Raw genomic sequence first — 24,040 nt, forward strand, 5'->3', positions numbered from 1 at the left:
CCAATGCTTAAGTACTGACGCCATGAAAACTGGTGGAGACCACAGACAGCCTCCCCCGCCCCCACCCTGGAGAGAGCTGGTTGTTGAACCTGACCAGCATGCCACTGGCCACACCCATTTGGCAGAGGAGGGAGCTGAGGCTGCGGAGAGTGAGGGCAGGGGTCCGAGTCCAGCGTCCGCTGCCTCCGGACAGTCGGTGGAGGGCCTGGATGATCTGGTAGCAGGCACGCCGGCGATGGTCACTGAGACTTCATTTTGGATGCATGGGAATTTTTAGGGATTTCCGCGTCTCGTTTGGTCCCTAAGTGCGTCTGCTTTAGATTAAGGCAGAAATCCCCAGTGAGCTTTGCATGAAGTGGGTGACCCCTTGCTGACCCCTGATGGCTATGATCACAAGAGGGCGCCTAGAAAACTCTGGTGGGCAGTGGGTGAGGGGAGCCCCCTCCTCCCAGGCTGCGTCCTTAGGAGCAGGGAAAGGAGAGCGGGAGCCCCCAGCAAATGCCACTTATGTAACTGCTCGTGAACCAGAGGTCAGCCCTGTGGCATTTTGGTTACGCTGAAAATACTAATCCAGTTTTTCATTTCCTCAGGCAGAGGCTGCAGGCTGTGTGGGTTCACAGGGGACCGGCAGAGCACGGGGCAGTTTGCGATGCGCAGGCTTGTTCACCCAAGAGAGACCACCCAGAGGTCACTCCTGGGGGCTGCCCAAGGGTCCCTTGTACCCCAAGTTCTCACTGACCTCAAATATGAACTGGGCCCTGTCCTGACCTGTCTTAAGCCACAGAGGGTAAGGAAGGCTCCACACAGGAAGAACAAGAGCAAACATTTATTGAGCGCTTACTGTGTGCAGCATTCTAAGCACTTTATGTATACACACACACACACACACATTCTCACGTAATCCTCACAGCACCTGAGGACTAGTTACTCTTACTTATCCTCACCCCCATTTTACAGCCCTGTAACCAGATATAGAGAGAGGTTAAGCAATTTGTCTGAGGTCACACAGCTAACAGGTGGGAGAGATGGGGTTTGAACCCAGCCAGTCTGACTCCAGACTCCCAGCCTCTAACCATGAAGCTGCACGGGATGAGGGATGCAGAGGTGAGCTACGAAGCATTAGGAAATGCTCTGAATGTGGTGTAGCATCTCCTCCAAGGAAACTGGGAAAATGCTATGGGTACCCAGGGCTCCGCTCAAACCTCTCCCTTCTCTGTCCAGCAAAACCAGGCTACCCCAGAGGTGCCATCATCAAAGCCTGATTCGCTGACCTCGTCGTTTCTTGCTGGGGCCACTGCAGTGGTCCCCTGGAGGTCCCTGCCTCTGGCCTCGCCTCCTCCATATCACTGCAGAGGGGCGTCCGTCTCCATCGCTCTCCTGCAGAAAGCCATCAACAGCTCCACTGCCTGAACTCAGCACACAGAGCTGGCTGGCCCGACCCTCATCTCCCCCTCTGGCTGTCCTAGCACAGTCACACCCACCGTGTCCCATGTGCACGTCCTCAGATGCACACCACTGCCCCCGCCTTCGTGCCTTTGCACATGCTGTTCCTCGTGCTTGGAGCACCGTCTCCCACCTTCTGTACCCACTGGTTCTTCACGATGCTAGCCAAGGTTCCTCTCCTTCTGGAAGCCACCTGACCCTCTGGGCTCCCTCTGCACCCTAGAGATGGCCACAGAGCTCTTCTACCCCTAAGCGGTCACCGACATTCTTGTCAGCCCCCCTGCTGAGCTCCCAGAGTCTTGGGGGTGGGCACGGTGTCCCCTGCATTTCTGTTCCCTTAACACCCAGCACCGTATCTGGCACAGAGTAGGTGCTCAATAACTAACCACTGAGTAAATGAATAAATTAGTGAGTGGATGAGTGTCTGGCCACCTTTGGGTTATCTGTCTTTTCAACCAGGTAGCAATTCCCATTCACGTCCTAAATCTTACAGCACAGGCAGCCCGCACGTTGCGAGTGGGCGGGGTGAGGAGGGTATTTGAAGCTGAGAATCCGGAGGAACATGAAAGGCGGCGGAGCAGGCGACTTGAAAGAGCAGCCACAGTCGTGACAACCGAAGTCTCCGCAGCACTGGCAGAGGTCACGAGGGTTAATGCACCGCTCCTCCAGAAAGGCGAGTCCCACCCCCGCGCATGGAGATCATACGCCACGACACTCATCCCGCGGCCACGGCCTCGGGGATCAAACGCGCTGCGGGCGAGGCTGCGCGGAGATTAAAGGCTGGCGGGGCGCCCTCGCCCCGCGGATCCGGCCAGCGTGCCCCGGCCCGGGACCACTCTCCGGCGACAGGGGGCACGAGGCCGCGGATGTTCCCAAAGCTCCCGGCTCTGAACCGCCCCCTGCTTGCGCATTCCCCTGGGGGCTGCGCCCACGCCCGCGTCCTGGGGGGTCCCGGGCATTTTCTCTGCAGTGTCGCTGGGTGCTTTGTGGGCGAGTGGAAGGAGATGACAGGCAGACAAAAGGCATGTCCAGTGAACAGGGTGACATTCCTCCACCAGGTCCCTGGACTTCGGGTTTGGAAATCGCGCAGACGCTAACAGGTCCTGCATGTTGGCTCCTTAGCCCAGTGGAGCTGATGGGCCCAGGGGCGTTAGGATGGCGGCGCAAACAGGTTAACAGACCTAAGTTTGGAGAGTCGTCTGAGGATGAGGCCCGGGGCGACATTTTGGGACAGAAAAAGGACCAAGCAGAGCAGTTTCCGATGTGGATGGTCACTCGTGAAGGTTTCCCAGCACGGCCCCCACCGACGCCACCCTCCTGGGTCTCCCAGAGGCAGGAGGATTCCCCCACCGCGAGCCCTGGTTCCTGGGGAATGAAATCCTAATAAACCAGGCCAGGAGAAAGGCCGTCTAAACAGATTAACGGCGATGGGGCGGAGTTCAAAGAGGGAGCACTGGCCGCTTCAGACGCACGTCAAGGCCGTTTGGGGCGCACGGTTCCCGTAAAGCACGTCGTGAGTGAGAAAGGACATGGAGGTGGAATAGGATGGGACTCGGAAGCCGAGGGAGCAGGACAAAAGAAATGCAGGCCTGCGCTCCCCCAGAAAGCGTGTCCCTCCCACTCTGGGAAAGCTGGTCAGGAAGGCCAAGTGCCCCCCTGGAGGGACTGGACAATGACACCAGTGATTTCCAAACAGAAGAACTGTCACATGAAGTTAACAACGAGCCTTCACTTTTTAGGGTGCTGTAAATGTTCTGGAATCAGATAGTGGTGATGGTTGCACAACCTAGTGAATATAGTAAAAATGACAGAATCATACACTTTAAAATGGTGAGTTTTATGGTATGTGAATTACATCACCATAAAAAAAAAAACAAAACCGTGGGAAAGGTCCCTTTATTCCATATCCCTCCCTGGATCAGGAAATTCAACGAACAGCAAGACTTGGTGACTCAGTTATAGGAAACCATATTCCACAAAGAATGGAAACAAACGAAAGAATCCTTTGAAAAACGGTTGGCAGGCGGTGTCCTCTGACGGTGCTGGAGCACTGTTTCGCCAGGGGACAAACTTCAATGACACAAACATGTTTACTGGGCACCAGATACTAGTCTAGACTTTAGGGATTAAAGAAAGATGATGAGACCTGGGTCCCAACTCTCAGAAAAAAAATTGGAGAATAAGACAAGAAGACAAACAAGTTGGGCAGGAGGCGGAACATGCCGCCGGCAGTGAGGGAGCTCCAGAGGCCGAGTTCCGAGGACACTCAAAGGAGGGCGAAGCCCTATCCAGTCACAGGGGCCAGGAACGAGATGTGGAGGACCGTAGCGTCTGAGATGGACCTTGAAGGATGGTGAGCATCCTGATAGGTGGAGATGCTTCAAGAGGGTGATCCAGGTGCAAGGAACAGCAGGGGCAAAGGCTCAGCGGCTGCAGAATATGAGGTGTTTGAATTTGCCTGTGAAGGTGGTGTGCGCAGGGCAGTGGAGGAGGCGGGTCTGGAAGGGAGTGGGGCCTTGCACGCCGGCTGACGGGCATGGAGTGGATTTGTTGTTTCAGGTCCTCACCAGGGAGCGACTTACTGAGAGTGTCCTTCCCTGACACGGGGGTAGTCCTGGTTTTAAACAGTAAGGCAGGCAAGGTTTGCTGTAGGGAGCCCATCCACCAGACTCCCGCATCCTCCTCCCCTCAAGGCCCTCGGCTTTGGTAGGCATGCCTCCTGGAAGATGCTCGATGAATATGAGATGAGAGAATGAATGAATGAATGAATGAACGAATGCTCATGACATGGGAGACCCTCATCCCCACATCAAAACTAACCTGTCTAGTGTCCCATTCCTTCAAGACTCTGCACGGGGGCCAAAAAAGGGCCAGATAATCTAATCCAGTGTTCCCAGGAAGGTACTGCAGGAAGTTCACGGTAACTCTCCCAGGTGAGAGGACGGCATTTGTGAATCAGTTCACTGGGGGAAATCTTAACCAAGGGATTCTGATGGCAGCATCTCAGGTACCAGGCATGCTGGGCAGAGGCGTCTGTCACACACCTCAGATCACGCCACTGCCCTTACTAGGCATGACCTCCCTGTGCCCAAGCATCTTAAAGGCGACACAGCCGCAGAAGCAAAGCCGTCTCTGGCTTGCTGGGCGGGAGGTGACAGCAGCAGACTCTCGGTGGCCAGGCCTCTGTGTTGCAGGCTTTAATGGAGAGCCCTTTGGTGGCTGGTGCGCTCGGGTCTACTGGGTCTCCGTGCATCTTTTATTCATGCGGACAGGTGACTGCAACTCCTGCCTTGTCCTTCTAACAGCCTGGTGTAGGGAAATCAGACCCTTACAGGCGTTTGTGCTGCATCAGTCTTCTTGGACAGAGACCGCTCCTGAAGGTTCTGTGAGCTGCCACCCCGAGCATTCAATTCTCCCTTCCCCGTTTCCCTGGGGCACCCCTTGGTATCTGTGGTTAATGACAGTTCATTTGAGCTAAAGATTTCTCTTCCGCGCCCTACTCCTGTTGGAGTCCTAACCATCTTTTCCACCTGCCACGTATTTGTCTTTTGTGCTCCTAGAGGGAGAAATCTGAGGCTAACCAAGCAGAGGAGCTCATGAGGTTCAAGGCCCTGGGGCCACTGCTGGCCCATCTCTAGCTCATGAGGCTGGAGCTGGGGGTGGGGTGGGGCGATGGCATGTACCAGCAAAGGACCCTGTGCTTAGAAGCGCCCCGTGCTTGGTTTCATGCCCTGCTGTTGCTGTCTTGAAATTCTTAATACTTTTTGAACACAGGGCCCCCTGTTTTCGTTTTGCACGGTCCTGCAAATTATACAGAGGGTTCTGCACGGAGGCCTGGCTCTCACTGCCGACTGGTTTGGTTTTCTTCTGGGGCCCTTAGTCTGGCTGATCTTTCAAATATGTGGCACCATTGATAATGACGCTTCTGTGGAATCAGTTCTCCTCACGCCTCCCCACGGCCGCTGCCCTGGTCTGGCCTGGCCATCTCTTCCCTGGGCTACTGCACATTCCTGACAGCCTTCCCTCCCTCCACCTCTGCCCACTCCGAGCCATCCGGGATGAGGTGGGCCAGCAGGGCTCTTGTGTGGCTCAGCTCTACGGGGTGCCGGCCACCCAGGACCTGCAGAGAAAGGTCTTCTGGAGCATCCCCGGAGCTGTGCAAAGCAGAGGCGCGACAGGGCTGCTGCTCATCGCAGAACAGGCACCATTAGTTGAGCTCACACTGTAGTCCAGGTGCTGTGCTAAGCTCTGTGCACGCATTTGCTCAGACGTTTAAGCCTCGCCACGGTCCCAGAAGCAGGGCTTAGTACGACTGTCATTTGATGGAGGGAAAGATGCTCAAGGGGGTCAAGGCAGGGCCCCTGGTTCAAATGCCAGCTTGCTTCCCACTGGTTCTTGACGTGGGACAAATAATTCAACCTCACTGTTCTGGTTTTCTACTTATAATATGGGAATGATAAGAAAAATACCTACCTCACAGTGTTGTAAACACAAGGATTCAAAGAGTCAAATAGCTAAAGTACTTACAACACTCCTTAGGACAGGCTAAGTATAATACATGTTAATATATGTCTTAGCTATTATTAATATTAACACATCCAAGGTCACACAGGTAGAAAGTGGCCAAAATAGGACCGGAATGGAGAGAATCAGAGCTCCAAGTCTGTGAGCTAACCACTGGGCCGTGCTGCCTTCCAGGAAAGGAACAAAGACACGCCATGTTGAAAGACCTCTGCAAAGCGCGCCTAATTCAGTCTAAATCTAAAGATGCAGGAGTCAAGAGTCAGAAACTAATAAGCAGAAGAATATGATTCCAAATGTTGACTCTCATCCCTAAATGTATGCTGTTCATTAGCTCAGAAATGGGTAATTTCACAGCGCTTCTAATGCTACTTCACCGTTTACCCGAAAATTCACCGTGGCCTATTTCCGTAGAGGAACAATGTGGTTACAGTGTGGGATGTCAGCACAACATCCTTCTATTAAGGAGCGCAGGGGACAGCGCCAGGTGATGCGAGAATTACAGGCTGTGCAAATCGCTCAGGCGCCGCTGTATGCGAAGGTTTTTTTAATCTTTATCCTGATTTAGTGAGTGGGGAAAGGAGCAAGTGAGCGCATTTTAAAGACGGGCACCAGGTTATTTAGATGCAGGACAGTGGCCTTTCTCTGTAAATGGCAGATGAAAGTGAAATGTGCTTACAGGAGCTCCTTATTTGAGTTTCATTTTCTTGCAGTCTATCCGAGGTGCCGAATCGCCATGCCCGAGTTGGCCCAGCGTGGGGTTTCAGCCCTGCATGCTCATCGAGGACGTGCAAGTGTGGAGTGTGTGCTCCACATCACCCCGAGCCCAGTGAAGAACAGACTGCTCCGGCACCATAGGCAGAAACCACGCTGCGGCTCCCCAAACTACGGATGTCCTTGACGCCCATGACACACTGCCCAGCCCAGAAAACATGAACTATAGGCTTACCAATGGGACAAGGCAGACGAGCCAGGATTGTTACTAATTAGCAGCCAGCACTGCAGGTGCCCAAGATACAAATGACGTCAGATACAGAAAGGACGTCAGATTCAGACTGCTGTGAGATGAGGCTGGGGAGTCATGCACACAGGAGCTTATCTGACCAAACAAGTGGTTTCATCAGAATGATAATAATGAGAAGAATTGCCTTTTATTGAGCACCATCTATTTACCCGGCGTTTTGCTAATAAGCACACTGCAGGGAGGATGTCATTTGATGCTCATAACCATCCGGCAAGGTGGTTGTTACTACTCTCATCCCGCAAGTGAGGAAACAGCTCAGAGATGCTGAATAACTTGTCACACAGACACTGTGCAGGGTGAGGTCTCAGTCCAGATCCAGCTGGTTCCACAGCCCCCGCCCTCTGCCTCCTCACCGTGCCATAGCCTGTGATTATTTCTTCATTACTCGGCCCAACTACGCAGTGAGAAACATGGCCACTACCACCCTGATAACAATGAAATAACAACAACGACGAAAGCATGACAATAACTTTAAGAGCTAAGAGCTGAATGTGTATTATTTAATCTTCACAACATTTCTGTAAGATAGCTTTATTCTGTAAGATAGGTAGCATCTCCATCTAGAGATGAGGAGACCACAGCTTAGAGAGGGCCATCATGCACAGATAAAGAGGTGACTGTAAGGTCCACAGTGGGGCAGACGGAGAAAGGACGATCAGGGGCTGGTCAGGATCAGGGCAGCAAGGTCACTGGGGATACAGTGCAACCTGAGGCTCCCACTGAGGAGGCGTGGTCACTTTCTATAGCGCCAAAAGAGGACACCTCTCCTGAGGTGCCCACTGTGTCCACCGGATAAGACCTGGCCACCGTATCTGTTCCCTGTGACACCACCCTCTGGCCAGAGCTGACTGGATCCCAGGGGACATCTGACCCAAGCCGTTCAGTAAGCTTCTTTCTCTCCAGAACCTGAACTGAGAGGCACCAAGCCTGGCCCCTGCTGAGGCTGAGTTCGCTCAGGGGCAGAGTTCCCGAGGGAAGGTTGAAAAGCTCCTGCTATGGAGCTCCATGGGGCTGCCCTGCTTCCCAGTTTTCCTGAGGCTTGGCTGTCAAGTCTTTTTGGACTCCGTGAGACACACGAATATTCATCCAATGACTTCGCTGTCTACTCGATTTAGCTCGCGTTGGTCCCTGTTACTTGTAGCCAAAGGAGTCTTAGTTAATGGCCACCGTTGCTTGTCGTGCATCTTCTAGAAGCTTGACTAATGTTTACATCTTACAACGTACCTGCAAGGTATTACCTCATTTTACAGATTAAAAAAACATGTAAGTAGTCAAGCTGGGCTTGAAATCGAGGTGTATGGAACTTCTAGAACCACGGACTTCCAGTTGCCTGGAGCGGCGGTCTTGGGCTTGGTGCTGTCACTCCAGCACAGCGCCTGCCTTTACTCCGACCAGTCCCCAAGTTGCCTTGGAATTTGCAGCTTTCTCTGGAGCAGGAGCAGTCATGGGAGCGACTCTGGATGCTGCTCACTGTGCCTCACCTTTAATCCAGGGAGAGAGGAGGACCTTCTGCAGAAAGTGTGTGGCTCCCCTGAGTCCCTCTGTGCTACTCAGTGTTGTGTGTCAACTTGGCTAGACACATGCAGTCTCCAGTTATGCTGTCACTCATCTAGGCGTTGCTGTGAAGGTGTTTTATAGATGTGATTACAGCCTATAATCAGTTGACTTTAAGTAAGGTAGATTATCCTAGATAACCTTGGTGGGCCTGATTTAATCAGTTGAAGGGCTTGAAGAGCAGAGTGGGGACTTCCCTGATGAAGAAGAAAGTCTGCCATGGCTTCATCCTGTGTCCGAGAATTCCAGCCTGCCCTTCCTGACGGCTTGCCCTGTGGATTTCCCACTTGCCTTACAATGAATGTATCACCTTGCAATAAATCTCTTAATATATATCTCCACCTGGTTCTGGTTCTGGTTCTTAATTGAACCCTGATTGGTCCACCCTCCTTAGGCGCCCCCTGCTGCCACAGGTGAGGACCCCACCTCTGGGCATGGTATCTACCCAAGTTTCCAGTGTGGTCCTCATGATCCCAACGCATCACACTGTCCCTGGCTCCAGACTCAGCCTCATGATGCTCCACCCCCATTACACTCCCCACCAGGCCAGGTCTTTTGTGCTTCTGGGCCTTTCTCTCTGTCAGGAACCCCTCACCATGCCTACCTGCCAAAAAATGCCTACCCACCAAAAAATCCCTACCCTTCGGCCAGGACTCAGCTCAGGCCCACCTCCTGCGTGAAGTCTTCTCTGACCTCTTCAGGCAAGCCACGATACTTCCCCATTGCACTCAGGTTGACAGCAATGGGATCATTTCTCAGCATTTCTCTGTTTCCTTGGCTTGGCAGTTTGGCCTTGAGGACAGAAAGTGTGTCTTATCATCTTCTATCTCCAGGGTCTAGCTTAGGACTTGGCACATAGATAAGTTTTTGTTCAGTAAATGCACGAATGTGGAATCTGTGCCTAGGGGCCTGGCTTTGTAGAGGGATGTCCTGGGGCAGAAGAGGACCGACCACAGCTGGCTTCTCAGGGTCACCTTGAAAAGGCCAGTGGGTCTTTATCAGTTCTCCACACATGGGCTCTTCCTCTTTGCAGTGGCTCAGCCTGAAAAGGAGCCCCTGTTGGTGAGATTTCCCAGGCCTCCCTGCCTGGCTTTGGGCTCCATTATTAGGATGAATTCCTGCATGACCTTTAAGATTAAAACTAAATGTTCTGATCTCTCCCCAGCCAGGTATTAGGTGCTGGAAATGGCATTTTGCAGGGACGATGTTGAGTTGCAACTGCAAATATCAGCCTCATCACGTTCTGACATGTTACAGCCAGTGCGAGCGGGGGCTGCACTGAGCATTTCAAGACCGGGCACTCAGAGTGCAGCAATTTTCTCTCTTTCATGCTGGCTCCAGCGGGCACCCCTCCTGAGTCCTTTGAGAAGCTGCCATCAAGGGAAATGAGACCCGAGTCCTTGGGGCGGCTTCTCTCTGCTGGGACTGCCAGGGGGCAGAGGGTTATCAGCAAGCCGAGTTTAGCAGGGCTGTCAGGAAAATTTAGCCCTTCTGAAGATGCCACCAGGCCTTCTACCATCATCGGTAATGAAAACATTTGCAACGAGGTTGGGGGGATTTCTCCAGGAACCCAGGGGAACCACAAATGGCCTTCATCAGGAAACACACTGAGAGTTCCTAAATTTGGACTTCTTTGATTAAAGGAAAAACCTAATTAGATAATTGTTTCCATAGAAACTAGGTATATTTATTATTGCTTCTAGAAGCCTCTCCAATTACTCAAACAAGGGAACACACTTTTACGGTGGTCCAAGTCTGCATGGGAGGCACGTCTCAAGGAAGAGCCAAGAATCATGAATAAGCAGCCGCTCACTTATAGGTAAATATGTTTGCCTAATGAGGGCGGAAGTCCCATTCTTGGCATTGTAAACAACTGCTGGTTCCGACTAATAATAGTGTTGATGATGATAACAGCAAACACGTATGGAGCATTTGTTGGATGGGCTGGATCCTGCTGTAACTTTCACAAGGGGCCTGTGCGGCAGATTCCATTCTTATGCCCATTTTACAGATGAGGGCTCGGAGGCTCAGGGAGGTGAAAGGACTCGCCCACACACAGAGCTAGAAGTGGTGGAGCAGAAACTGCCAATTATTGAGGATTTTTTTATTACTGGGGATTGAATTCATATTAATGGTAAAAATAACAATAGATTATTTTTATTGAGTATGTTCCTGTGCTGGGGATGGTGCCAAGAGTTTTCCCTGCGTTATTTTCTCGTTAACTCTCAGAACACACTGTGAGGTGGGGGCTGTTATTGCTCCTATCCTGCAGATGAGGAAACCGAGGCTCAGAGGGATTGTCGCTGCTCTCTTGATGGGGTTCAAAGATACGAACTATGTGTAGGGGAGCCCAATAGCCTCGTCACTAACATCAAACCTTGAATTTGTCCGAAGACTGAGATGCCCACCTCCTGCTTACACCCCTCAGTTTTCAACATCTTCTTGTGCTGTTATCAATTAAGCCCAATTGCAGCTGTTCAATTTGCATTTAGATCCTGCCTTCCACAAGGCAGCTTAGGCACAAATGTTTATAGTCGTAAATATTCTCTTCTGAAGTTGACCCTGTGCTTAGAAAACTCAATAATTCATTTTAAAAGCTGGTAGAAAAGAGAGTTTTAAAATGCGGGTTTGATTTCTTAGCACTTGAAATTGAGGTTTTATGCCTTTTAATGCACGTTACTTACGCGAGCCCGCCTCCCCCTCCACTCAGCATCCTCGGGGCTCTGGAACTCCAGCCGCAGGCAGCAGGAGCTATTTCGCTTTTCCAGAACACCGGATCCTCTGAGTTTCTCCTCCTCTCCATTTCTAAGTCAAGATAAAGAATACCTTTGAACTTTAAAGTTTTATCGGTTTCTACTTCAGTCGATAGTACAGTTCAGGACTCAATCCACTCCTGGCTGGTGGTCATTTGTCACTGTCCCTGAAATGTCAGACGGAAAATCACACACCACAATCCCTTTGAGTGTGTCAAGCACTTGGCTAAACACTATGTATTTTTTAATTTCCATTTTGCTTAGGTATCCTCAGTATCTAGAATGTACTTTGTTTCGCTTGCTACGTTTCCCTACTGTGAAGAGCTAAGAGCTTATTTACAGTATCTCACAGTTCTCACGCCAACCCTATGGGGCAGGCTCTGTTACCGTCCCCACTGGACAGAGGAGAAACCCGAGGCTCTGACAAGTTCACGAACTCGCCAAGGTCTTATGGGCAGCGAGCAAGTGAGTGGAAGGAAATGAGCTCATATCAAATGCCTGCATCACCTTGACGAGTTACTGGACAGGCTGGCCAGGGAGGGCCTCTCTGCAGATGAGACATCTGAGCAGAGACCCGAAGGACGAGATGAGGAAGCATGCAAAGAGCAAAGATCAGGCCAAGGCATCGAGGCAGAGGCAACATCAAGGTCAAAAGCCTTAAAGGAGATGTTTGCTTCAAAAAAACATGTTCGGCTCTGACGCCCCAGACCCTTTCTGTATTCTAAAACTCCTCCTGTGGACATCGACAACACTCGGGATTCCATCAGGGCTGCCTTGTGGGCCTGTCGGGGAGAATTAATGAGATAAAGCTTGTCAAGCACTTAGCGGTGAGTCTGACACCAACTAAACGTTCTCTGTTATTGCAAAATTATCATTAACCCCAGGTACACTGCAATTAGCATCAGCAGAGGAGGAGCTCGTTCACACCGTAGTCCCTCTTAAAGATGAGTAAACGTCTTGCCTGACGTTCGCTTGTCACTTCACATTGGGAGAGTCACTGGTAAACCGGCTGCCAAAAAGCGGAAGTGGAATGAATTCTCTGCTGACTGATCGGGTTGTTTAGAATACACAGCGCCTTAATCCGAGGAAAAAACAACAAGAGCAAACCCTTCCCAGGAACCGTTCGGAGAAGAGAGCCTGTCAAAAGGAAATTAACAAAGTGCACAGCAGATAATCAATAGTAATCAGCCCAGGAAATCAAAAAGAAAGCAATTGCCCTGCAGACCTACATCTTGTTTGTTCAATATTTCTGCGAGGTCAGGAGCCAATGCCAATCCATTATGGTTCTTATTCAGAGGTAAATATATTCATGAGCCTCCCGCAGCAAGGGGCCAGCCCTGTTTGTCACCCAAGAGAACAGAACGTGCAAAGGCCAGGGAAGCTCTGAGTGTGTCCCCTGAAAGCTTCTGGTTCTACCCTCCAGGACCACAGGCTAGGAGCCCACACTGCCTCCTAGCGGCGGGACACACAAAAGGGTGATAAATTCTGTGGTCTGCAAGAGGTTAATGGGGAAATTGGATGTGGTGGGTTTCCAAAGATGACTGCAATAAGATTTCGCATCCCAAATGTTCTTTCGGGATGTTGTCATATCAAGGGGTGAGGATTGTTCCTCAGGACCTTGGAGCTGGGCTGTCCTTGTCGCTTGTTTTTGCCAACAGAACACAAGGGAAGTGATATGAGTAACTCCTGAGTTTGGGTCTTAAGAGCAGCTTCCACCTTTGCCACTGGGACACTCACTCTTGGGATTCACCACCACGACAAAGGAGCCCCAGTTAGTCACACGATGAGAGGCACAGGGAGAGAGAGAGCAAGAGGTCACAGCTCCCAGGGCCTCCACCCAGGTGCCAGACATCTGAGAGAAGCCACCTTGTGCATTTCAGTCCAGCCACCATCTGAATTCGACCTCAGGAGTGACCCCTGCCGACTCCGCGTGGAGCAGAATCTGCCAGCCCAGCTTTGCCACGGTCCCTGAGCCACAGAATTGTGAGCAAATAAAACGGTAGTTGTTTTAAGCCACTAAATTTTGGGGTTGTTTGTTATGCAACAAAAGAGAACTGAAGCATCAGATAACCAATATGTGTGGATCTGTGGGCCCGGGGCAGCCTGAGGACTTCTCCCTTGTGGGGATGAGGGGTTATGACAAAAAGGAAAAGCTGGCTTTAGAATTGAGCTTTTGCCTCCAGAAGCACATTTACGAGACTGTCTCTTCTCAGGTTTCTCTGGGCTCAAGACGGCCTGGAAGCTAAGGGAGGAATCAAACAGTCACTCACAAGGAGCTGAACCAAAGTTTCCTGAGCCAACCTGGACATCCTGCTGCCGAGCGGAGAGGAGCATTTGAGGGTTCACAAGCGTCTACCGGGCACCGTCCTGGGGGGGCTGGCCCAGCAGAGCACAGTGCAGACTTCCGGCCCTAAGGAGCTCACATTCCACGGGGTGGGGAGCAGGAAGAGACTGAGATAAGACAACAGATAGGATCAGTGTGGCTCTGGAAAAGTGCTCCAAAGACAAAAGAGGGTCAAGTGACACAGTGCCTTGGAGGGGCTGCTGTGACACGGTGCAGGGAAGGCCCCTCTGGGACATCTGAACTAAGACCTGAGTGATGGATGAGGAGGCAGAGAGATGAGGAGAGCTGGGAAGAGAGTCCCCAAAAGGAAGAGCAATCGCAAAGTCCTGGAACACGCTTGGCTGGTTTCAGGGGCAGAAAGAAAGCCCTAGAAGGAGTGAAGGGTGGAGATGTCATGAGGCCATACAAGTAAGGAGGGGCCAGATCCTGTGGGAGTCACATGGGTCATGGACTCGAGCTTGACATGGGTCCTGGAAGCACAGGACCCTTTGGAGGGGGAGGTATGGCCTCAGGGAGTTCACACCCAAGGAGGCTGGGTCAGCTAGACCTGAATTCAAATCCTGGCACTCCCTCTTATTAGCCATATGACTTGGGCACCTCTCAGAGCCTCAGTTTCTTCATCAAATCAAAGGAATAAAGAAAATCAATGTCTACTTCAAAGAGTTCTCAGGAAGGTTAATCAAGATACCATGATGTGCATGGCAGAACGCCCAGCATGTGGCAGACACACAATAAATGGTAGTGGTTAGCTATCTTGGAGGGCAACCAGCAGGTGTAACTACACAAGAAGGAAAGGCGTGCAAAGGAGACCTGGTCTCCCGCCCTAACGCAGAGCGCTGGGTTGGGCTGAGTCGGAGCAATGACAGCAGATCCCCTAAGAGTGGGGTCTGGGTCTCGTGCTGAGGGGTCTACGCCGTCTACTGAGGAGCATGAGCCAGGACCATGTGCACTGCCGTTCCCTCGTCGCACTTCCTAAATGCTGGACACAGATGGCTGGGAGAGGACTGTGGCATCACTCAGCACGATGCTCACTGGTGGCTCCATGAAAAAAATGCCTGGGTGTCCTCAGCTATGGCCAAGGCTTCAAGGGTAAAGACTTGACCCAGTGACCAGCTTAGGAGGACCCCTCCCTCTGGGAGGATTTTCTCTGTGGTCTTGATCTCAGGATATTTGAGCTTTTTCAGAGTATTTGGGTGGTTTGGATCTTACGGGCATAATGAATTCGTAATTGACCATTTCTCCCCCTTCACGATGGGCCGCAGGCCAGGGCTCAGTGAGCGGCGTCTCTCTTCCTCTTGGCGCCACCTTCTTACCCCGCATCTCTCTGCCTGTGGTATGGGCTTGGTGTTCTGAGCATAAGCCCATAAAACCCTCAGCACCATGGCCACCTGGAAGGATTAATCAAGGTTAACTGTTATTAAAGCCATTTTTGTCATACTGTTCTGGAAACAAGGATAAACGTTATGAGGACTCTGATGTTGGAGGAAATCGGACACAGTAGAAGAAACAGCTCGTTGGGCCTCACTCTCCATATCTGTGAAATGGGGTCACACCTGCTTGCCCACGTTGGAGATTGTTGAGGGTCCAAGAACCTGCTATACGCATCACGGCCTGTCTACTCTAAGGCACCCAAGTCTCTTAGACGCCCCAGGGTGTCTGTAAGTGTGGTGGGACACAACAGCTCCCTCTAGGGTCTGCCTCCCCCAGGACTGGAAGTTCCATGGGGGCAGGGCCACATCTGCTTTGACCAATGGGGCTGCCAAGCAAAGTGCCACATACGTGACGGGCCCTCAATAAATAATATGAAGGAAGGAGAGAGGATGGGTGGCACCAGGTGACCTTCCAGGGGTGGGAGATGTGCTAGGACGCTGAGGCGGCCAACCATGACGTACAGATCACAGATAAGATCAAGAACCAAGAAACGGCAAAACTCAGCATCCCGAGGGTGAGCTTGTGGGAGAAGGTGGCAGGGGAGGGACAAAACGGAGCACGGTTTGCTGCGTTTCCGGAAGGGTAGTGCACTGGGCGAGGGGCGTGATGTGCACGCCTCCTCCACCCTCCCAACGGGCCTGCGGGGCTGGCGTTATGATCCCATTGTACAGAGAAGTGGGGCTTAGCGAGGTCACCCCGCCAAGTTCACACAGCCAGTGAGTCCCAGAGCCGGGGTTCGATTTCCTCCCGGACCCTAAAACCACTTTTCACTCCCTGAACTGCCTCTCAGGGGGCACAAGGGTGAAAAGAGAAGACGGCAGCAAGCTGGGGTCTGGGGAAGAGGAAAGAGCTGTTAGGCTGAAAGAGAAAGGACATGGGGTCTTGCTTGTGCTGGGTCTCCAGAAACTTCGGCTGACTGAATGCGGACTTGAGGATGGCGGCAGCTCAGGCGGACAGTGAGCGAGGGACGCCCACGTTGGCAGCAGCCACCAGGCGGAGGGCCCTGGGAGCCGAGAAGCACTTTCTCATAATTAGTGTTGACAGCTCTTCCCTTTCCTGTTTCCTTCAAGCTCCCCTCAGCGACACGAGGCTGGAAAGAAGGTGTTTTCTTTGGAAGGGAGGAGATAGGCCTGGGCTGGGCTGGCTGCGGCGCACAGGGAAGCCTGTGTTCGTGGAGAAAGCGACCGCGAAGCCAGCAGCCGATGAGGCGGCATTAGTGGCTTTGTGAGGCCAAATGATGCCAACGGGTCTCCAGCTGCACAGAAGTGCCAGCCATGGTGAGTCTCAGGATCTGAGGAAGGAGTGGGGGAAGCGAGAGAACTGGGGGCAGACGGTACCCCTCCCCCCATTTCCATCTCCCTATCACCCTGCAAAGTCAATGACATGTTTTTCATTCTCCCAGATGAGGGAACTGAGGCCCGGGGCGGCCAGGCCATCTTGCCCTCCAACGACAGAGCTGGGGCGGGTCGCTTTCTCCCTCGGGGTGTTCATGTGTTAAGTCACAGCTCCCCCTGAGGAGGGGAGGACTCTGGTGGAAGGCATTTCAAGCAGTGGCATCCCAGGTAGGTGGGGTGGGGGTTGTGCATCAGAGAGGTGGCCCTCTCACCACCCAGGCAGCCACCAAGCCGCAGAATCCCCACGGCAGCCCACTCCCTGACCAGCGACATCTCAGCAGCATCGGCTGTCCTCCATTATCCCCAAGGACCCCCAGAAGCACAGGGACATCTGTGTCCTGAGGAGGATTCTTAAAGGCCAGCTCATGATTGAAAAGGAGATGCAGGCAGGTCAGGCACCCCCAATCTCTCTGCACTCCTTTCCCATTTAGGAGAAGGCAACCTCGCTTCTCTAACTGGATCTGCCACTTGTCCAGGACCCGGACCACCCGCCAGACCCTCAGGCACATTTCCACAGACCCCCAGGCGAAGAGGCTGCCGTGGAAATTCCATCCTCCTGGTCGAGGGGAAACACAGTGGGCACGCAACTCAGCTGTGAGAAGCTGCTGGGGCCCCAGGCCCCCGGCACTGCAAACCGAGCAAAGAGGCTGACGTGGTGAGCCCCGCCCGGGAAGGAGATTTTAGGGGGAAACGTGCAGCTTTCTCTTTCTTGGTAGAGAACGGCTCCATGGTGAGTAAGGTGGCCTTCAGAGCAGGCCTAGATGCTCTTAGGGTCGACCATGGTTAGAAATATCTGAGCCTGCAGGAAAGGGTCTCAGGCCCACTCTGGGCTTCACTGAAAAGGCAGCAGAGGTTTCCCAGGACCTCAGAATGGGCTGAATCACGAGCTACCCACGTCCTTCCAGAGAGACAAAATGGTCTGACAGGTCGGGCGCTCCGTGTGCCTCGTCGTCGCTTGGACAACAAATATTTGTCACACGCTTGCTTCTCCACAGAGCACCCAAGAGTGGTCTTTTTTGTTTGTTTGTTTTTAATCTGGAGTATTATGTGAAATGTTTTTATAATGGGAAACGTTCCAGAGAAGTCATTTGCAAAACGCAAACTGGATCGTGTCGATCCCCTGCTTTGTACCTTCCAGGGGCTTCTCGGTGCATCTGGAATAAACCCCCAGCCCCTTAGCGGCCTCTGGGCCCAGTGCTCCGGTTCCTGCTGAGAGGACTCACCCCACCACGCACCCCCTGCCGCCGTTCCGCGCTCACGCTCTGCCCGTTTCTGTCTTAGGCTCTCTTCACCTGCAGTCCCAGCTCTTCGCAGGGCTGGCTCCTCCTTGTCATTCAGGTCTCGGCTCCACTGTCACCTCCTGGGTGGGGACTTCTCAGGACTCCCTCGCCCTCCTGTCGCTGCACCTGCTGCATTCCCTTCACAGACCTACTAAGCACGTACGAAACTAACCTGTTTGTTTATTTGATGGCGTATTTATCATCTGTCTCTCCCATTGTTGGAGGGGTGAATTATGTCCCCCCAAAAGACTGAAGTCCTAACCCCGGGTGGTTGTGATGGGACTTTATTCGGAACGGCCAGAATGTTTTCCAAATTAGCTGCAGCAGTGTCCATCCCCGCCAGCAGCGTACGGGGCTTCCAATCCCCCTGCATCCTCAGCCGCATGGGTCATCACCTGCCTTTTTGAGTTGAACCGTCCCCGTGGGTGGGGGGTGGAAACTCACAGTGGTTGGGATCCTTTAATGCCGAGCGCGGGAGGGATCTACCCTGTACTCCTTGCCCTGCACCCGGGGGAACTTCTGACTCTAAGAAGTTACCATCCTCGACTCTTGTTTCCCAACCAAAAGGGACTTCCTCATTGAGAAACAGGCCAAATGCAGGATGAGAATGGAAAAATTCAACCCAGACCATGGTCTCGCTTCCTCCCCCGGTGAACTGTTTTGCCATCTCAGAAACAGCAAGGGTTCCTTCCTTCCCTCCCTCCTGAGCATCTCAGAGATGCTGTCTGCTTTCAGAGCCTCTTTGTTTTCAAGACCAGAATGATTTTATATCCTTGGTCTCACCTGTATTCAGGACATTCTTTTAAAGGAGTTCGGGGCAGTATTTCTCTCCTCTTATTAGACTTTAAAAAAAAAGCCTTTCTTGGGGTCTTCCTTCTCTGCAACAGCATATTGTTGTTCATATGGTAACGATCGTAGAGGGTCATTCTTGGAAGGATTTCGGCTCACCCTGCACCCTCCTCCCACGGCGAGCACAGCAGGAAGGGTGAGGTCATGCAGTGAGTGCCCAGGATTCGGGGTGTCCAGTCCTTTCCGGGCTCAGTGGGACGCTGAGCTGGTGGGAGTGGGAAGATGTCTAACTGGGCTCCTCACGCCCCTTTCCCAGGTTCTCAAAACGTCCTGGTCTCAAAGTTCATTCCTGCTTCCACCTGGGGGAGGGGAGGAGGGCTGTTTCCAGTTAGTCATTTCTGAAAGATTGAAAATGCATGTTTTTCTCTCAGAAACATCGGGGGTCTGGTTCTTTTAAAGGACTAACTACTTCAAAAGTTCAATTTCCTAACTTTGACCACTTTTGGTCTGATGGTGATAGAGACTTACAACGGGGACTTTGGAGATGTTTTGCTAGTTTCTTTGTTAAGCTCCAAACTGAACCTGTCCCTTCCCCCTAACCCTCCCTCCCAGGGCGGCTGGGTTGTATATCTCCAGAGAAGACACTCACACTATAGTCTAAGTGATGGCACTGAGAGTTGTGCCCCATAGCACCCACCAATTTTCCCAATCTCAGCAAATGGTACCACCTCCTTACAGTTTCTCAGGGAGGCCACCTTCCTCTCCTTCATCCCCCACAGCCAATCAACAACCAAATTATATTGATTCGACCTGTTAAATATTTCATCTATCCCTGTCATTGTCCCTATTTCTATTGGGCATCCTAGTCTAAATTAGCACCTTCTCTTTTCCCTGGATACACACATTAGCTTCCAAGCTAGTTCTCCCATCCACTCTTGACCTTGTCCAATCAGTCCTCCACACTTTAATTAGAAAGATCTTTTAGGATGCAAATCATCATGCCCCATTCCTGTCTGAGCCCTTCTTTTGCTTTCTCTTACCCCTAGGCTGAAGTCCAAATGTCACATGGCCTACTGCGTGAGCTGGCTCAGGCATCTCTCCGGCTTTACCCACCCCACACTTTCTCATGGTCTCTTTGCTCCAGCCACCCTGGACTTCTCTCTGTGCTCCTGGCTCCCTCTGCATCAGGACCATCCTGCTCCCTCTGCCTCCCACTACCACAGCGCACTTGACTGTATCCCAGTTCAACCTCCAGCTCTCAGTTTACACATCGCCTCCTCAGGGGGCTCTCTGACCACGAAGCTGAGTTACACACACTCCTGCACTTACCGTCCTGTAGCCCTGCCCCAAACCCGGCACGCTCGGAGTCACTTCTTCAGCATCGAGCCATCCCACCAGAGCATTAGCAATGAGCAAGTCTGTAACTTACAGCTGGAGCCCCACTGCCAGCACACAGGGATGGTTGATCCACATTAGCTGAATGAATGAACAACTGAAGGACCAGCTGTGACATCATTCACTCACTTAAACACTGACTAAGAACCTCGCATTGGTAAGACATCATGCTGGGGACCTGGAAAGGTAAAAATCTGGCCAGGACACAGTTCCCGCACTCAGGGACTTCCCAAACCTCCTGAAGTCAGTCGCCTGGTTCTACAGTTCAGATGGGCTGATATCAACGATTCTAGCCCAAGCAATACCCAACCACCCCTAGCAAGCCCAGCTTATCAGGGTTGAGGACTGTTGACAACAGGGTCGGACTCAACATGCTTTGCTTCCTGTTGCTGGTGATGACATGGCTGGCTCATTCCACTGCTAGCAGCCAGCAAGGGCAGGTCCAAAGAGCTGGGCCTTCAAATGGGCCCTTTGCCTAGCAATTAATGAATGAATGAACTCAAAAGCTCCTATGGAAAGTCAACTAGCTGTGAAGAACTCTGCAGGGCTCTAGGCAAGACATGGCTGCACACAGGCCACATTCAACCATATGTGGTGGCACTTTTGAAAAATTTTGATGAGCTGCCAATGGCTGAAAAATTGGAAGATTTTGCATATCCCAAACCTCCAGCTTCTCTTAGAGAAGCAGACCACTTGGCCACGCTAGCGTGCAGTTCCACAGGCCCGCAACTAACTGGAGATGAAGGGAGACTCCTTCCTTTGGAGGGAGCAGGCTCTCTCCCAGCCAGCTTCACTGGTCTCCATCACCTGCCTGGCTTCCAGGGGCATTGGAGTCGGCATTCCATGCTGCTCCAGGATTATTGACAGGTCAATAAGAAACGGTGGTTACCCTTGAGGATTTCATAGGGAACATTCAAACTGTGCCCCTCACTCCATGTGGGTCACAAGAAAATAGGGAGAGCAGGATGACTGTGGAGAGTGGAAACCATCTGAAATCCTACGTTTGTTTAAATCTCATATGTTTTGCGTTTTATTGCAGGGACCAGGTCTCAGGAACTGTTGGATACACTGACTGCATTGATTCAAGCACGAGGTCTCACTACTGAGATTCTCTCAGCCTCTGTTTCCACCCGCATAAAACAGGGGTGATTCCACCTCCACACACAACATCGCAGAGTGGCTGCAAAAATCATATCGATCCTGCACGTGAGGCGCCGGCTCCCAAGAACCACTGCACAAACGCTAGTCTCACTGGCATCTTCACAGATTGATCCATAGCAAATAAGGATGCCTCAAATAGCAGTATACATCGAAGCCTCATACTCGATCTTTTTTCCATCTTTATTCTTTATCTCTGATTATAATCGGAATCCACACTCCTTGTAAAAATGCTCATAGAAATTCATACCATAGCGAGAGCAGATTCCTGAACTTTCTAATTGTTTCTGCTCTCTGATCATTAAGAAAAAACTTAAATCTCCACAGTGACATTTATGTGCATTAGGACCAAGCCAAGGCTGAGGTACAGAGCAGGTCCCTCTCTGCCTGAACCTGGCCCTTAGGTTGAATAAAAGCTTGCAAAGGAAAATTGAACTTTGTGGCCACCTTAGTAATATTTTCTGGAATGAGAGTGACATTTCTTTTCCCCTGAGGCACTCCAGCACTGCCTTCCAAACCCCGGCCGTTCAATTAAAACCCCGGGGTCCAGGCCCAAGAGGTCCTGATTTCAGGTGGTCACCCTCAGACATCAGTTGCTGAGGCTCTTTCAATGTCAGCTAAGTGGTGCCCGCGCCTGTCACCCCCACGGCTCCAGTGAGCCCCCACGGCTCCAGGCCACACGGAGGGCACTAGGAAAGGCCCCTGGACAGGACTCCCACCCAGAACAGGACCATCACAGAGGCCTCTTCCCTGCCTGCCCGGCTGCTCTGAGACACTTTCCACGCTGGTTTTCCCCAGAATGACATGCTTCCTGGTCCAGCTTTGGGCCTGGCACTGAGTCAAAATCCTAAATCGGAACGGGAGTTCTTGCAACAGGGAAGGCAGCCAGCCCCCAGGCTGTGTCCCCAGGCTTTTCCTATCGGCTAAATGATATCTCCAGGGAGATAAAGGCTTGGCGCTTTCTTGCCTGGTAGGATTCAAAGTTCTCTCTTCTCCGCTTCTCTGGTTTCGGCCTTACAGATAGAGCTATGGGGGCATACCGTTCCTTGGCGGTGGGTTTTGCATAGGAGTCCCTCCCACTCAGGGTCATCGGTGCAGTGGAAAACAGAACAGACTCAAATAAGTGGTGGGAATCTCCCCCCTGGGGAGAAAAGAAGACTGCTCTTGTTAGGCAGATCACTCTAACCATCCCCTTGGCGTAAACTTCCCCACACTAACCAAGTTAACACCATGTTTAACTACTAACCCACCTCAGTCACCAGTGTCTGCGAAATGGAAAGGAAAAGAGCACACAGAAGGCGCACCCACTTCCAGCTGCTCAGGACCCGCGATTCCTCCTCCTCCACGGCTCAGCGCTGAGGCAAATCTTCAGTGAAGCCTCTCCTGACAAACCACCCCCCACGCCCCCTGGCTCCACCAAGTGATTTAGTCCCTCCAGCCCTTATTTTCGCCTGGGCCTTGTACACTTCTCCATTAGAGCAGCAACAGCCAGAATAACAGCTAAGGTTTATTGAGCGCTGACTGTGTGTGAGCACAAGGTGGCATGACCACTTACGGATCTCATCTCATCTCATCCTCACAATGATTCTATGAGGAACCAGAGGTAGCTCCAGTTTACAGATGAGGAGACCGAGGTTCAGAGTGGTTAACAGCGGCAGCACACCACCCACTGTGCTCCACACCTCTCACGGGAGGGTGTCTGCACTTGCTGATGCCTCTGGACTGTGGGCTCCAGCAGGGGAGGACTGGCCCTCGGGATCTCTGTCTTCCCCGGTAACTGCCCGTACACTCTGGGTGCTCAGTAAACATGCTGAGAAGAGCCAGTGAAGGATGCGGCTTCTCAGAGTTACTTCCCCCAGCTCCCCAGGCCTCTCCGTGATCCCAGGGCACAGGCAACATGCTTCAATCACAGGTTCTATAATGTACTAGGATGATGGCTTCCTTCCTTCCTTCCTTCCTTCTCTCCTTTCTTATTCTTTTTCCTTTTTTTGGTCTATATTTCCTTGAGACTGTGAGTTTCTCAAAGGCCTCCCCGTGTCCTTTCATCTTCTATCTTGAGTGCCTGGTGCGGGGGGAGGGAGGGACAGCTAAACATCTCATCTCACAGGTAGTGGCCTCCTGGAGCCTCTTTAGGGAGGTTTGTGAGACCTCAGATGGCTCAGGGAGAAGAAGGGCCCCTATCCAATAGCAGGATCTGCCACGGGTGCTGGCAGGGCCCCATGTTGCATAACTCTGGGAACGGGTTCCTATTACATTTGCCTTGTCAATGGCGCCCCCTAGAGTTAGGCAGTGCAGCAGCCCTGAATCCCAGGGAATGGGAAGCAGGCACCAAATAAATGGGGACTCCATCTCTTTCCTGTGAGCTCCATCCAGCGCCTTGAAATCCGGCCATCTTTCCGTCAGTGCTGGATGCCCCAGAGTGCAGGGCTGGGAGCGCTTAGTCGCCAGGACAGCATCTAGAGAACAGCCATTCGTGGTCACAGGTGTGCAGAAATGGAAGGTGGCAGGGATAGTGCCTCAGCCCAAGAAGATCCTCGTTCACACAGGGCCGGCAGGTCAAAATCGCCCTGGGAGCCTTGAAGGCCCAGGAGGAGAAAGGGCAAGGACGGACGTGTGTAAGGCAGAGGGACACTTCATTAACTCATCCATCCAACAGATATTTGCCGAGTGGCTCCCACACCCCAGGCACTGTTTCCTGTGCCGGGGGGGACAGGTGCGAGCCAGACCACGAGGTCCTGACTCCCAGGGAGCTTGTGGCCTGGCAGATAGGTTTAGAAAGGGTGAATCTAAATATATGACCCAAAGTCATGGTGATGCTCTTTTAAAACAACTTCTATCTGCCTCAGTTGGACCTCTACTTTCACTCATTCATGTAACAGATGTTTACTGAGCGCTTGCTCTGACTCCAGAAGAACCGGGTTCCGCTCAGCAGCAACACCAGTGATACCACGTTT

General features: G+C 52.1%; 1 protein-coding gene and 1 long non-coding RNA gene across 10 annotated transcripts in view; one reads left to right on the forward strand and one right to left on the reverse strand.

The window, feature by feature from the left end:
- The window catches only part of KAZN (kazrin, periplakin interacting protein), a 1,021,468-nt gene that overhangs the window by 255,505 nt on the left and 741,923 nt on the right, over positions 1–24,040 (reverse strand). The window lies entirely within an intron of this gene.
- Positions 15,686–22,129, forward strand: LOC139080730 (uncharacterized). Of its 5 annotated transcripts, none has more exons than XR_011535466.1 (4): positions 15,686–16,026; positions 16,141–16,632; positions 16,896–20,085; positions 20,968–22,129. It is a non-coding gene; the product is annotated as an uncharacterized lncRNA (long non-coding RNA). The 5 variants fall into 5 exon arrangements; XR_011535468.1 differs by having other exon boundaries at positions 16,141–16,347; positions 20,968–22,128; XR_011535464.1 differs by having other exon boundaries at positions 16,141–17,119; positions 17,746–20,085; positions 20,968–22,126.

Source organism: Equus przewalskii, chromosome 2 (genome assembly GCF_037783145.1).
Source record: "Equus przewalskii isolate Varuska chromosome 2, EquPr2, whole genome shotgun sequence".
Classification (NCBI taxonomy): domain Eukaryota; kingdom Metazoa; phylum Chordata; class Mammalia; order Perissodactyla; family Equidae; genus Equus; species Equus przewalskii.